This window comes from Solanum verrucosum, unplaced genomic scaffold (assembly GCF_900185275.1).
Source record: "Solanum verrucosum unplaced genomic scaffold, falcon-dt-bn FXZP01000113.1, whole genome shotgun sequence".
Classification (NCBI taxonomy): Eukaryota; Viridiplantae; Streptophyta; class Magnoliopsida; order Solanales; family Solanaceae; genus Solanum; species Solanum verrucosum.
The window spans coordinates 1,521,297-1,536,696 of NW_026020105.1; the positions used below are offsets into that span (position 1 = coordinate 1,521,297).

The 15,400-nt window shown below is 34.1% G+C and overlaps 1 pseudogene; it reads left to right on the forward strand.

Moving 5' to 3' along the window:
* The first annotated feature begins 3,518 nt into the window (after nucleotides 1-3,518).
* On the forward strand, nucleotides 3,519-7,777 carry LOC125825181 (BURP domain-containing protein 17-like; annotated as a pseudogene).
* The last annotated feature ends 7,623 nt before the right edge of the window (nucleotides 7,778-15,400 follow it).

Here is a 15,400-nt window from a genome sequence, read left to right on the forward strand (position 1 = left end):
AGAAGCAGATGTGTTTATTAAATTGAAACAAAAGATGAAGAAGACTAAAACTACCTTGTCTAACTGGAGTAGAGCAACTTTTGGAGATATTTTCAAACAGTTATCTATCAAGGAGGAGATTGTGAGGGTGAAAGAGGCATTATTTGAAACAAGCCCTACAGCAGGGAATAGAGAGATTTTACAGAAAGCCCAAGCAGAGTTAAAAATGTATGTGCATTTTGAAGAAGAGTATTGGAGACTGAAGGCAGGTATTCAGTGGTTTACAGAAGGGGAGAAGAACACAAGGTTTTTTCACAGTATAGTGAGGGGCAGAAAGAAAAGATTGAGCATAAACAGAATTCAGAATAAGGATGGAGAATGGGTAGAAGGTGAAGAGCTAGTGTCTGTTGCTGCTCAGGAGTATTTTCAGAAGCAATTCACAGGCATTCATAATATGGAGGAAGTCCCTCTATTGAGACATATTCAGAAAAGGGTTACTGATAAAGACAACAGAAGATTAAATGATTTTCCTTCAATGGATGAAGTTAAAAAAAGTAGTGTTTGATCTCAATAGGGATAGTGCTAGTGGTCCTGATGGGTTTACTGGACATTTTTTCCAACAATGTTGGGATATAGTTGGGGATGATGTGGTTAATGTGGTTGGTGCTTTCTTTAATGGTGTCACCCTTCCTAAGTCTATTACACATACTAATTTTTGGTTGGTGCTTTCTTTAATGGTGTCACCCTTCCTAAGTCTATTACACATACTAATTTGGTCCTACTTCCAAAGAAAGATATTTGTCAATCTTTCTCAGACATGAGGCCAATTAGTTTGAGTAATTTTCTTAATAAAGTGATCTCAAGAGTGATAAATGATAGAGTCGGGGTTCTTCTTCCATCCCTGATTTCAGAAAATCAGTCTGGCTTTGTGAAAGGAAGAAGCATTACTGAAAATGTGTTACTTTCTCAGGAGATTATTGTTGATATCAGAAAAAGGGGTAAGCCAGCAAATGTGGTGATCAAGTTGGATATGGCAAAAGCATATGATAGGGTGGAATGGGGTTTTCTTATAAAGGTGTTGGAAGAAATGGGTTTTGATAATAACTTTGTTCATAAAGTCTGGAGAATAGTTGCTAACAACTGGTATTCTATACTTATCAATAGGCGGGCTAATGGTTTCTTTCACTCATCTAGGGGAGTGAAACAAAGGAATCCTCTGTCCCCTGCTTTGTTCATACTAACTGTTGAAGTTCTATCTCGAAGCTTAAATGTTTTATTCTGTAATGAGGTCTACAAGGAGTTTGGATTACCAAAATGGAGTGATCAGATTAATCATCTTGCCTATGCAGATGATACTATTATTTTTACATCAGCAGATGGCAATTCATTAGATGTATTGATGACAACTCTGAGAGATTATGAGAAGTAGTCAGGGCAGATGATTAATAAAGAAAAGAGTTCTTTTTTTGTCTTTCATAATACATCACATGATTTGATCTCAGATATAGAAGCAAAAGTTGGCTTTATTAGAGGCAAGTTTCCACTAATGTATTTGGCATGACCAATTGGGCATGCCAAGAAGAAGAAGGTACGCTTTGCAGAATTTATGAAAAAAGTGCACAACAAGTTGCAAGCTTGGAAAGGAAAAATGTTGTCATTTGGAGGTAAGGTTGTGTTAATTCATAATGTGTTAAACAGCATACCTATTTATCTCTTGTCTGCTATTAATCCTCCAAGGTGTGTTATTCATGATTTGCATAGAGTTTTTGCAAAAAAAATTTGGAAATTTAGGGAGGATGGAAATAACAAGCATTGGGTAGCTTGGTCAGATTTATGTAAACCCAAACATGAAGGTGGTGTGGGATTTAGATCTTTGTTTGATATTTCTAAAGCTTTATTTGCTAAATTATGGTGGGTCTTTAGAACAAGAAAGACTCTTTGGTCTAACTTTATGTGGAATAAATATTGTAAAAAGGAGAGACCTCGGGCGGTTGAATGAAAAAATGGATCTTTAACTTGGAAGTATATGCTGGAAGCTAGAGATTTGATAGATCAACATATTTGGCGGGAACCTAAGTGTGGCCATTCAAGTATCTAGTATGATAATTGGTCACAATTAGGTGCACTGCATTACATAGTTCCTCTGGACAGTGCTAGAAATGTGCAATTGGATGAAGTGAAACAGTGTTTTTTGAATGGGGAATGGAACTATGACTTGCTTCAAACAAGTTTTGGGGATGATATTAGTAGACATGTAATACAACTCCTAAGGAGTTCAGAAGATGAACAACAGTGGGATAAACCATGGTGGATGCTGAAGACTTCTGGAAAATTCACTGTAGGTTCTGCAAGGGATTTTCTAAGGGAGAAGCAAGAAGTCTGTTTAAAATATAAGTATATTTGGAGTGCAGGAATTCCTTTTAAGATATCCTTCTTCAATTGGAGACTATGGAAACAAAAACTTCTTATTGGAGAAGTTCTTATCAGGAATAGGATGGGTGATGGGGTAGTGTGTGGTTGCTGTGATGATGGAGTTCAGGAGACTATTGAACACTTATTTATTAGATGTTCATTCACTAATTCTATATGGAGATATTTTGTAGGATCAGCAGGTGTGGAGGGCCTTTTCTTGCAGTTGAAAGATACTTTGTATAAATGGTGAAATGCAGATGTTTCTGCAAAACTTAAACCTGTTTTAATGGTTGTGACACTGTTTATTTGTTGGCAAGTGTGGAAGAGAAGAAATGCCTTGAAATTTGGTGGTTCTATGTTTTATCTAAGTATGAGATGAGGGATAGCAAATAATTTAATTTTATTGGCTAAGCAGTTGTATCCTTGGATGTACCACCTGCCCAATAACTGGCCTGAATTGGTCAGATATTTGACAGGGTATACTCCTAGAATTGGATGTAAGGTGGTTTATTGGAAATTACCTAGACAAAATACATTCAAATGCAATACAGATGGCTCTTCAAAAGGGAGTCCAGGACCTAGCTCTTCTGTTTTTTGTATTAGAGATGATCAAGGTAACCTTGTGTATGCTGAAGGAAATATGATTGGAATATCAAACAATCTCATTGCTGAAGTGGTAGCTATAAGACTAGGGCTGGAATATTGTAGGATCCACAATTTACTCCCACTAATTCTAGAAACTAATTCTTTAGCTGCAATGAAAATGATTAAAGGGGCTTGGCACAAACCTTGGGAAGTGACTATGGAGGTTAGAAGGATACAGATTCTGAAGGAAGGTTTGGAGGTGGCCATAGTACACACACTGAGAGAGGGAAACAAACTGGCAGATTTTATGGCTAACATTGTGTTTTCTTTTGCAGGCACAGATTTTATATATTATAACAATTTCCAAGAGTTACCTAGTGAAGCTAAGACAATTCTAAATATGGATAAAAGCCAAATTCCTAATATGAGGATAAGGAGGATTCAGAATGGAAATTATGCACAAGACAGATGATTATCAAAACATATGAAGAAGCAGATATTTCAAGCTTAAAGAAATACAACATTCATACAATATTCTGAAGATGGCGGATATAGTGCGAGTTTATCACAATCGGAGAGACAATGGTACAACAGTGAGCAGATTACAGAAAGAGGAAATTACATAAACAGACAACAATAACAGTGAGTCGATTACAGAATAAGGAAAATACATATACAGATACAATAACAGTGAGCAAAGTACAGAGCAAGGAAAATACGTAAACAGGCAACAGTAACATTCATACAATACTCTGAAGATTGCGAAAATAGCGAGTTTATTCGGAGGGACAATGGTAAAACGACAAAGAGCAGATTTAAGATGAAGGAAAATACCTAAGAAGGCTGCAGTAACCTCGTTGCGAAGCTTTCGACAGTGGTATTAGCTCCTTGTTGGGCTCAACCTGTCAAAGCTAAGGGATGAAGGTTACGAGGTCATTTTTTTGGTATATGTTGAACAAAGATTCAAAGGGAATGAGGCTATCACCTGACATGAAGTTTCGATTGAAGTACACTGAGCGGGAGAAGTCTCCGATTGGGATGATTTCATGATGTTGGTGAGACTAGACAACGTTCGAGATGAAATACACCCCAAACTCGTTGTACTGTTGTTGTGATTTCAAGTTGCTGGAGGATGGCCGGAAAGACATCGACGACGATGGTTGTTGCGGCGAGTCACTTTCCATTTTCCCATTTTCCCTTTCCATTTTTGTTTCTATTTTGTTTATATTTTGTTTCCTAATGACTGATTAGGTGTTGGATCGGGTCCTCTGTTGGGCCTGATCTTCATGTAATGTAGTCCATCAATAAAAATGGCTTGCCTATCTTTAATTTATTTATTTTTAAAAAAAAACATATAATCTTTAATCATAAATCCTATTAAAAATAATTTGAATTTTTATCAAAAGATGAATTACACCACCTATGCCTATGCAGAGGACGTTAAATCACGAATACAACATACTGAATGGAGTTCTAATATATTTACTTTCCAAGGCAAGAATGTTACATGTCATAGTTTCTTATCTATTGAAACATCAAGTGAGTAAAGAAAAATTATTGAAAGACTTCCATTTGAATAATGAATTCTCCAAGGGGTTGGTTTTCTTATTTAAATGAATACTGACCATTAGATTTTGAAATAGACATGTCACAAAATTACATATGCACTGGACAAATTAGAGAGATCATGTACTTGAGATGAGCCACCTCTGACCATGATAGGCTAAAAATACTTAGCTGGATGTGTAAATTATAAAAGAGTTTAACTATTATACACCAATTTATTAAAAAAAATTGTGTAGTAACTTCTTAAGTATTTCTACTTTTTAATATTTAAATAGAGAAGTACTTGACGCAAACTGTTAGTTTTGTCCTCAAATTATTGACAGTTTTAAAATCACCCATCTACTTGACTAACTAAAACCTTAGATAATCCCCTATATGCTACATGACATAGCAAGTGGTCTCAAACTGTTGAAGGAGCATAGAACTCTTAATAAAAAGTCAAGAGAAACTTGATGAGAATTAGAGGTGTATTTCACTCATGTTGTGAGATCGATGGTGTATTTAGATCCACTTAGACAAGTAAAAAGGTATTTTCAAGGCTGTTAATAGTTTGGAATGAAACTAATAATTCACGTCGAGTTTAGAAAAGGAAACTTGGACTCTACTGTATTCTATCCAATCAATGTTCTAGTTTACCCAAAATACAGAGGAGGGTCGTCTTACTTTCACGAGTTTCATCATCACTAATTTAGGTGTTTAATTTCTTCCACACCATGTAAACAATTAATTTCATAAATCATTCGAGTAATCACTAGATTGGTTTAGTTTTGATTTTAATCAATGACCGATCCAAATTGAACCACGAACAGCCTTAGTTATTGTTGGTCAAAGTTATTGATTTTGTAAAAAAAAAAAGTATACATCATTGGTGCATTTCTTACGTTTCATAACTATAGCTTCGTACTTTTGTTTGCTATGGATGTTCCCATTTGCATAATTCACTTGCCAATATACAAATATGATAAGTATATAAAAATTATGTATTTATATAATTAAGAATTTTTCAGAACTTATACAAATTAAATGTATCAACATGATAATTATATACAAGTTAGGATAAGCATATAAAAATTCTAGATTTTATACAATTAGGAGCCGAATTATACAAACTTTAGATGTGAGCCACATAATTATAATTGTAAATTAATGATGAATAGTAATTTAATTCAACTGTAGCTATATTAACTAATTGACTAGTACATATTTATTTATCCGCATAATTTTCCCTAAAAATAATGATGTGGAATAATAATTTAAGTGGGTCCACATGATATAATTACTTTGAAACCTGCGGTGCACGTGTAAAATAACCTTGTTGCTAGCACACATGTCCACGAGTGTTCATTGTTCAAATAAAATAAAATTCAAATAGAAAAATCAAATTAAATTTATTAAATAAATCAATTTTATTTGACTTTGATTTGATTTTATATTTTTAAATAGATAATATTTAAGTTAATTTTGTTAAGAAATCAAAGAAATAACTAAATCGAATCGACAAATCATATACTTAATTTTATTATTATATATACGTAATATATTATTAATTTGATGTTAATTTTAAACAACTGATTCAAATTGATCCGTGAACACCCCTAGGCATGTCAATAAAGTGGTGTCTACTTCATCACCTCTCCTACGTACTTCTTATATAGGATAATATATACTCCCCGTGTCCCAGTTTATATGATTACTTTTTTTTTAGTAAGTCCTCAAAAGAATGACATATTTCTATATTAAGTAACAATTTAATTTTAAAATACCCATTTTACCTTAAGGAAATGATTTATAGCCATACAAATATTTATCACTTATTTTAGACCACAAATTTCAAAATTTTGTATCAAGTCAAACTAACTCATATAAAATGGGATAGAGGTAGTAAATATTTTAACACTGTTTTAATAAAGTTTAATAAAAACAAAAAAAAGAGTTATCAAAAGCATGAGTGCATGACGAAGCATGTATTTCATAACTATTTTGATGTCAGATGCAACATTCATGTGAACATCACTAAAACCTAATTTAATTTTGTTTAACTAAGCTGGTCATGTTGTACCTATAAATAAAGGATATTTTTTGTTTTCTTTCAATCCAAATATCCAAAGCCTTTTAACAATTCTAAAATTTCTCAATGAAGTCTCAGTTCCTCCATTTGCTCTCGTTCTTTTGGGTAAGAAAATTATGTTTCTCTATTATATCCAACATATACAGTTAATTATATTCTTTGACAAATCAAAATAGTCATAATTGGAAAAACATCAACTAATATTCTACTTATTGTTTAATTTAATGATAAATTATAGTGATTGAAAATTTAATTGTTTGTTTTTGTTTATATGTAGATTGCTTTTGTAGTAAGCCATGTAGTGATATCTCCAGAAGTTTATTGGAAAATAAAATTGTTCAAACACTCATATACAGTGATCAAAGATGTTCTTCCCCACACAGGTTTATTATAAGTTTGCTTAATTTTGTATATAGGACATAAAATGACTTCTCGAGAGAATATTATTTATCGCATAAGTTATTTTTTATGAAAAATATTTTCAAAAGAAGAAAATGACTTCCATGACTCTTGGGTGGAAGTCATATATACTTATTATAACTGCCTAATGTGTTTGTCAATTTGATTTTGTAGATCATAATTCCAAAAGTAATTATCAGAAAGTATATCATGGTAACTTCGATTTTGGACAATAATTATCTTTACAAACCTTACTTCTTCGAAAACGACTTGAAGAAATTAAAGGAAATATCATCAACTTTCCCTCTTTCAATGATAAAAATGATGCACCATTTTTGCCTCACCAATCAATCATTCCCTTCTCATGCATCGAAAAAGCTAAGATCCCAGAAATTCTACATCATTTCTCAATCGATAGTAAGTCAGAGGATGCTGTGAAGAGCCAGACCACCATAAAGAGAAGAAATTTTGTGCAACTTCATTAGAGTCGATGGTAGATTTCATGTTATCGGAGCTAATTAAGAACCCAAGCAATTACAAGGGGAAAGTAGTCAAATATTTCAGAAATAGCGGATGGGAATAACACAAAGTAAACTATCCATTATTGTCATGTTGGAGGAAGAACCAAGGCATGCATTCATGGTGTCTATGATAGGTGTTGATGGAATAAAAGTCAAAGCACTATCAGTATATATATATGCCACCAAGATACATCTTTTTGGACCCAGCCCAAAGGGATTACCTTTTGTCGTGCTCAATGTTAATTAAGCCTGGAACTACCCACCCCTATTTGTCATTTTCCCTTCTAAAAAGGCTATTATTATTTGTATGAAATCATTATAATTAAGGAAATGAATCTGGCTAGCTTCATGATATTTTTTTTGTATGATCTGCATTATGGATTTCATATATCTATTAAAACCTTAGCTTGTGAAATATTTTTGAGGTAGAATTGTCGGTGCAAAATGATTCGTCAAATTGAGCCAACCTTTTGTACACTATCATGTTGAAGTTGAGTTGAGCATTTTTCCATAAATGAGAAGTTAATTTTGCCGCCACCGCAGGGATCGGAGCAAAAATATATGTTTGTTAACCTTAAAATTGATTGCTCCATAAGTTCTCTACCAAAGCAATACAACCTATATTAAGCGCTAATATTCCCATTGAGGAAGCCATGTTTGAAAACAGGATGAATGGTTATTGTAGTTTATCTCTTAATGTCGCCGCTCTGAACTGGAAAAGAGAAAGATGAAGGTATGGTTACCATTGTAATCGTTGCAAATTTGTGCTTATTGTATATATATATATATAGAAAAAGCTGAACTGCATCATTGTCGTCTTTGCCACTTTTTTACTTTCCTTTTACGTATGGCGCTGGAGGCTTGGAACAGCTTTATGCTAATTTTGTATATATTTCCTGTTTTTGCATTATGATCGCCTTTGTTTATTACAGTTCATCTCTTAGCCGACCTTTTTTCCAGCTTCGATTAATTTCAAAAGTTCTCCTTTACTGCCTTAGATCAAAGTTGTGCAAAATGCCGCCTCAAATCCAAGTTTATCGTGCATGGTACATTATCTGAGGAGTTGAGACATTAAGATGTAAGTTTTCTAACAACAGATCTAGCTACCCTTTTTCCCTGCCTTGCTATTAATTATATATGCACGCTTTGTAAAAATACTAGTTTTGCATCTTAGGTATACATGCATGGATATATGAATAACCAGAATATATGGGAAATAATTAATCATGTGCGCGCGAGTTTATATAAAAGAGAATCTATATCATTCATTTCGTAGGAGGATAATGCTAGCTAGCTAGGCTATATGATAGCTTGGGAGGATTCAAACTTTGATATTGAATTCAAAGTCGTCCCGATCGAAAGAAACTTGTGTCATCTGATTGTCAACATATTGTATCTCTAAATCAAACTATTTATCGGGTTCTCGTTCAAAAAAAAAAAAAAAGAAAATGGTCTAAAACCCCCCCAACCTATACCCGAAATCCCAACTACACACTCCAACTTTACAGATGTCCTATTACCCACCTGAACTTTATATTTCTCTATTTTCTTCACACCTAAGTGTTGACCTCAACACATAAACCAAATAATTAGGCCTGTGTGATTCCACGCGCTGGTTCCCCCGCCTCTTCAACTCCCATTTCTTGTTTTTTCCCCATTCCCTCCTAAAACGTGAAAGAACAAAAAAAATCCTCCTTTCTCATTTTCAATCCTTCTCCATTAGCAATGCATTTCTGGTGATCATCAAACAAATTTGCTATCATCGAACAATTTTGTTGTGTATTGTCAACTTCATTTCGTAGTTTATCAACTGATTTAGTTAAAGGTTAGTTCTTTATCCCTTATTTCGAGTTTGTGATTTATCCCCTAGGGTTTCTGTTGATTCGTGAAATTAAGAGCAACATTGTGTGAAATCTTATGAGTGGCTTACGATTATAGTGTTAGGTGTTCATTTACACCATATTATACCACATTTTTCATGAAATTAGGTTTTTCCCTTTCTCGTTTAAGTCGCGTAATTTTGTATTATGTTCGTCTTAGTATTATGTTCATGGAGTGTTGTATTTATGTTCTTCTTAGTATTATGTTCATAGAGAAGTTGCTAGACTGCTACAGTGTTGTATTTATGTTATAGATTATGTTCATAGAGAAGCTAAGTACTATGTTGTATTCTGTTCGTTTGCTAATGTGTTGTATTTTGTTCGTTTTTAAGTACTATTCTATTTTTTGGATTGCCCTCAGGTTAGAGTATGTCTATAATTACTATTCTATTTTTTTTTATTGCCTTCAGGTAAGAGATGAATGGGTTTACTTTGATTACTCTAAGGTGGTACCATGGTGGGGTGTTAGATTTAAGTAGTGGGGAACCAATATATAATGGTGGAAAAGTTACAGGATTTTTGGATGTTGATGTAGATAAAATGTCATATATTGAGTTGAAAGACTATATTAGAGAATTGGGATATAGTACAACTTGCACCTTTAGTATTAAAGCACCTAACAGTGACATTTTGGTAGATGTTGAAAATGATAAGGATATTTTAGACATGACGTGTTCCTTGGAAGATGGGGATGAAGTGAAGGTATTTGTTAGGCATTTGGTTGATGAGGCAATTGTGGGGCCCATGTTAATAGAAAAGTAGAAATGTGGATATGGGAGAATCTGGTTTAGCTTTTAATACAAGGCCTAGTGAGAGTGAAAACTTTAACTTTGGGGTAGGTGAAGACCATTTAAACAGTGAGGACCTTGTTGCTACTTTTTCAACCTCACCTAATTTCACTACCACACCTCCTTTCAATACTGCTACTGCAGATGGTGTTACTGATGATGATATAGATGTTGGTCCTACTGGACCTGATTTCTCAGAAGAAGAAATAGAGGGTTCTGATTATTCAATTGAGGATAGTGTTGAGTCTGAAGCTGAATTAGTTGGAGATGATGATGAGGAAGAGTATGGTAGTGATGTACATAAGGAGGTTAGGGAGTTGAGGGATGAAAAGAGAAGTTTTCAAAGGAGGAAAAGAAGGGAAAGAGTAGCAGCTGACAATGAAGAGGTACTAGTAGGTGAAGCTGGACCAGATCTAGGTTTTGATGAAACTGAAACAGGTAAAGTAAGTCATAAAGGAAGGCTAGGAGGTGATGAGCCTTACTTTGCAAGTTCTAATGAGGATAGTTTTGAGTTAGATGAAGATGAGTGTTGTAATGATGATGAACATGAATCTGGTAGATCAGGAAGGGTAAAGTTGTCAAGAAAGAGGAGTTCAAAAACTCAAAAAATCATGCATGATCCTACTGCAAATATAGTTGTGTGGCAGTTGGGCATGGTGTTTAAAGATGTGAAAGAATTTAGACAAGCAGTAACTAAATATGCAGTTAGAAGGAGGGTTCGGGTGGAGAAGTGGGTGAATGAGCCAAAGAAAGTTAGAGTTAGATGCAAAGATGGTTGTTCATGGCTTTTGTTTGGATGTCTTGACAAGACAACAAATAATTTCATGATAAAAACTTACAATCCAAAGCATACTTGCAACAAGACAACTAGAAATTACTTATACAATGCAAAGTTTTTATCTGAAGCCTTCAGAGAAAGAATAACTGAGCAACCAAACATAAGATTCTTCAAGTTGCAGGAGATGATTAGGAAAAAGTTAAAACTTCATGTTGGCAAGACTACTGTGAGAAGAGCAAGAGCTAAAGTATTGAAAGATATAATGGGTGATCATGTTGTGGAATTTGGAAGAATACTTGACTACAAGGATGAATTGTTGAGGACCAATCCAGGAACCAGTTGTGTTGTAAAAGTTGGTGAACCTAATGCAGAAGGCAAATCAATATTCAGAGTTCTTACATATGTTTTGATGCTTTAAAGAAGGCATGGATACATTGTAGGAAGTGCATAGGCTTAGATGGTTGTTTCCTTAAAGGTGTTTGTGAAGGCCAACTGTTAGTTGTTGTGGCTAGGGATGGTAACAATCAGATGTTGCCACTTGCTTGGGCAGTAGTTGAAAAGGAGAACAAACACACACGGACTATGTTTGCCAAGTGCCTAAGGGATGATCTGGGACTTGGAGATGGTGAAGGTCTCACCTTGATTACAGATATGCAAAAAGTATGTGAAGTTATTTTGTAATTTTCAATTTATATATGTAATTATGACCTAATCATCATCTATTGCAGGAAATGTCTGTAGCAATTACAAATGTATTACCTAAGTGTGAACATAGAATGTGTGCTAGGCACATATTAGCTAATTGGGCTAAGGATTTGAGGGGTCTTCAAAGAAGACGACAATTTTGGAAGATAGCTAAGAGTACATTTAAGTCTCAATTAAGGAACAATATAGAGAAGATGAAGTTGTTAGGTCCAGAAAAATGATGGATAACTTAATGTACTATAACATTAATTTTTGGTGCAAAGTTTACTTCAATACTGAAGTAAAGTGTGACTCTGTAGACAACAACATGTCTGAGTGTTTTAATGCATGGATATTGGCTGCTAGACACAAGACCATCATTACTATGCTTGAAGAAATAAGAGTGAAGATGATGACAAGAATAGCCAAATTAAGGGAGTTCCCAATTATTTGGAAGTGTAATTTCTCTCCAATGGCTCTAAAGGTTTTAGAGGAGAACATTAGTAGGTTTATGGATTGTACCATTGAGTTTAATGGAGCTGCTGGATTTGAAGTGAAAGAAGGGCTTTGTCAACACAAAGTGAATATTGCTAGGAGAACTTGTAGTTGTAGGGTGTGGCAGTTAAGGGGAATACCATGTGCACATGTTGTGGCTGCATATACTTTAAAAAGTTTTCTCTTTATGACTATATCGACAGCTGCTACAGTAAGGAAACTTACTTGAGGATTTATGTCAATGTTATTGAACCACTCACAAACATGGAGATGTGGCCAGTTTCTACAAACCCCACTATTAAGCCACCAAAAATCACAAACATGCCTGGTAGGCCACCTAAGGCTAGAAGGAAAGAAGCTGGAGAAACGAAGAAATCTGGGAAGCTTCCTAGGACTGGACTTGCAATGACATGCAGTATATGTCATGTCAGAGGCCATAACAAGAGAGGGTGTCCTCAATGTTGAATCATCAACAAGACAAAGTGCACCATCACGTACTGCATCAGTAAAGGTAGAACCAGCAGGTTCAGGCAGGGAAAGAGGCAAACCAAAGGTAATATTTGAACTTGTTTTACTTTTTCTTAATTTATGACTTACTTTTTCTTCTATATGTACAGAAAACTCCATCAGCACCATCAGAAGGTGAGCCTCCACTAAAAAGGGGAAGAGAAAGACAAAAAAAACATCATCAGTAGCACCTAGTGCACCTCCCCTACCTACTGCACCTACTGATTTTCCTACGTCCTCTTATGCTCCTCCTACTTATCATGCATCATCTTCAATATTTGGTACTACTAAAAGAGGAAGAGGTAGGGGCAGGGGAAACACATCTCCAGAGAAAAGACCAAGAGTCATGGGAATGGGTGTGTTCCAAGCTGCAAATAGCTTCAAAGTCATGAATATGAGTCTTTGATATATGTTAACAGCATAAATATTGAATTATAATCCTAATTTTGTTTAATTAAACAGCTTAAATATTGATATAATCCTAATTTTACTATAGCCTGGCATGCCAAGTAGTAAGATCTACTCTACTGGACAAGCAAAAGTGACAAGATCATCTAATGTAACTGGTGACATTGGTTATACACCAAGTAATACAACTAAGCTGAAATGGAATGATAAAGCAGCAATCTCAACAAGCAAGCTTCATGAGCTTAGAGAGAAGCAAAGAAAGAAGACAATGGGAAGTAGTTCAAGTCAAAATGACAGTTATTCACAGTCAAAGATGCCATGGAAATTGTAGTGATGTTGATGTATTTAAGCACTTTTAAGTTAGTCTATACATGTTGCATTAATGGCCTGCTATTTTGGATTTTGTTTGTTGGTAAATTTTGCCTTATGTGAGGGCTTTTGAATATGGCATTATTTAGGTAAATTCTGCCTTATGTGAGAGCTTGTAAATATGATTTAGTTTTGGTAAATTCTACCTTATGTGAGGCCTTATGAATGAATGGTGATGTTGTGTTTTAAAATGGTTGTTATGTTGTCTATCAAATTGTATTGGCTATTCAGGTGTGCTTACATATGTTTTGTTGGTAATGTGTTTTACAAATGGTGTTGTGTTGTCTATGTTGAAGTATGAATGGATGACTAGGTTGTTGGTTGTTGATGAAGTGTTGCATATTAATACAAGCTTCAATTGACATCACAAATACAAAATGACACATACATTAACAATTTTAATTAAACATAACAACAATACAAATCAAAGAGAAATTCAAATATGCAGCACTTGAACTACTGATTGCTGATGAACATAGCAACAACACAAATCAAAATACACAAAAGTATCTTCCTATTGAACCTACACCATATCAACCTTCTATTGAGTCTGCTCTCCAATAAAAAATTAGAGTTCCTCAAGTTGTCAATATGAACCTATCTAATACATAATTCTTGCTCCAACTCATTGGTTTTGTTCACCAATCTTGGAAGGAAAAAACTTGATCTTGGATCCACTTCTTCTTTGTCCCTCTATCGAAAAAAATTGTAATTTTTAGACTGAAAATCTTCCAAAATAGTACATTAGCATCATTCAAAATAAAATGTAGCAAGAATGAAAAAACACATACACCATAGCATGGGCAAGACCAAAATCTTCTTCCCGGATTTCGACCAAGAAGTTTGCAAATTCAGCAAAATTCCGTGTTTGCATCTCACTACAGCGTTGAGCATTGGGTCTGATTCATCCATACAAAGCTTATTCAAGTTTTCATTTGCCATTTTTGATGAATTTCGAGAAAATTCAAAATTCAAATTAGAGACCTAAATAAGAAATAGAGCAGATTACAAACCCTAAAATTCAAGATTTGAAGTAGAAATGAACATTAACAACTAAACCCTACTTAATTTTGAGAGGAAATTGTGATTTTTTTATAAAAGGAACAAGGGTTAATGGTGGGGAAGAAGAAATAATAGTTTATTTAAAGGTGGGGAAGATGACCGTTGGAGAAGGAGGAACTTTTCGTCAAAATTAACCTTCTAATGCGCCTAGAGGAGGTGAGAACACCTCTCATGACAGGTCAGCACTTAGGTGTGTAGAAAATAGAGAAATATAAAGTTCAGGTGGGTAATAGGACATTCGTAAAGTTGGAGTGTGTAGTTGGGATTTCGGGTATAGATTGAAAGGGTTTTAGACCATTTTCTCAAAAAAAAAAAAAAAAATTGTATTACTTTAGTCTTTGTGGTTCCCAATTCTAACTAATAGAGGCAAACTACTACTGTATTAAATCTCATTGTCTTTAGTCGTGTTTTAAGAAAAGGCAATTTTTAATCCTTGATAAATTAAAGAGATTTAGTTTTTTGTCTACCTTAAAATTGAACAAATGTATTCATTTGGTCTTTGGTTATTTACTGGACTGTAAATTTATGAACATTGTACTCTCAAAAGTGTTAGGTATTTGTAGTTAGAGTTTGACTATTTCGATTTGCGATGGCGTAGGGCAACAATCAGGGGAACCACTTTCTACAGTGACAACATTTTTCTAAAAAATTAACAATGTCATTAATTTTAATTCAATTAGATTCTTGAAATATCACTTTGGAAAATTTGTTAGCATATTGATTAAAAATTGTAGTTAAAGGAACTCTATGAATATTGCAAGTTCTTAAAAAATAACTTTTAAAAATTTTCAGAAACACTTATTTTTATCCTAAAAATTTGGTCAAGCACTTCAATTTTAAAAAAAATCTTATCAAAAGCATGATCAAAGATATATTTTCATGACCTTTTTTATGTCACA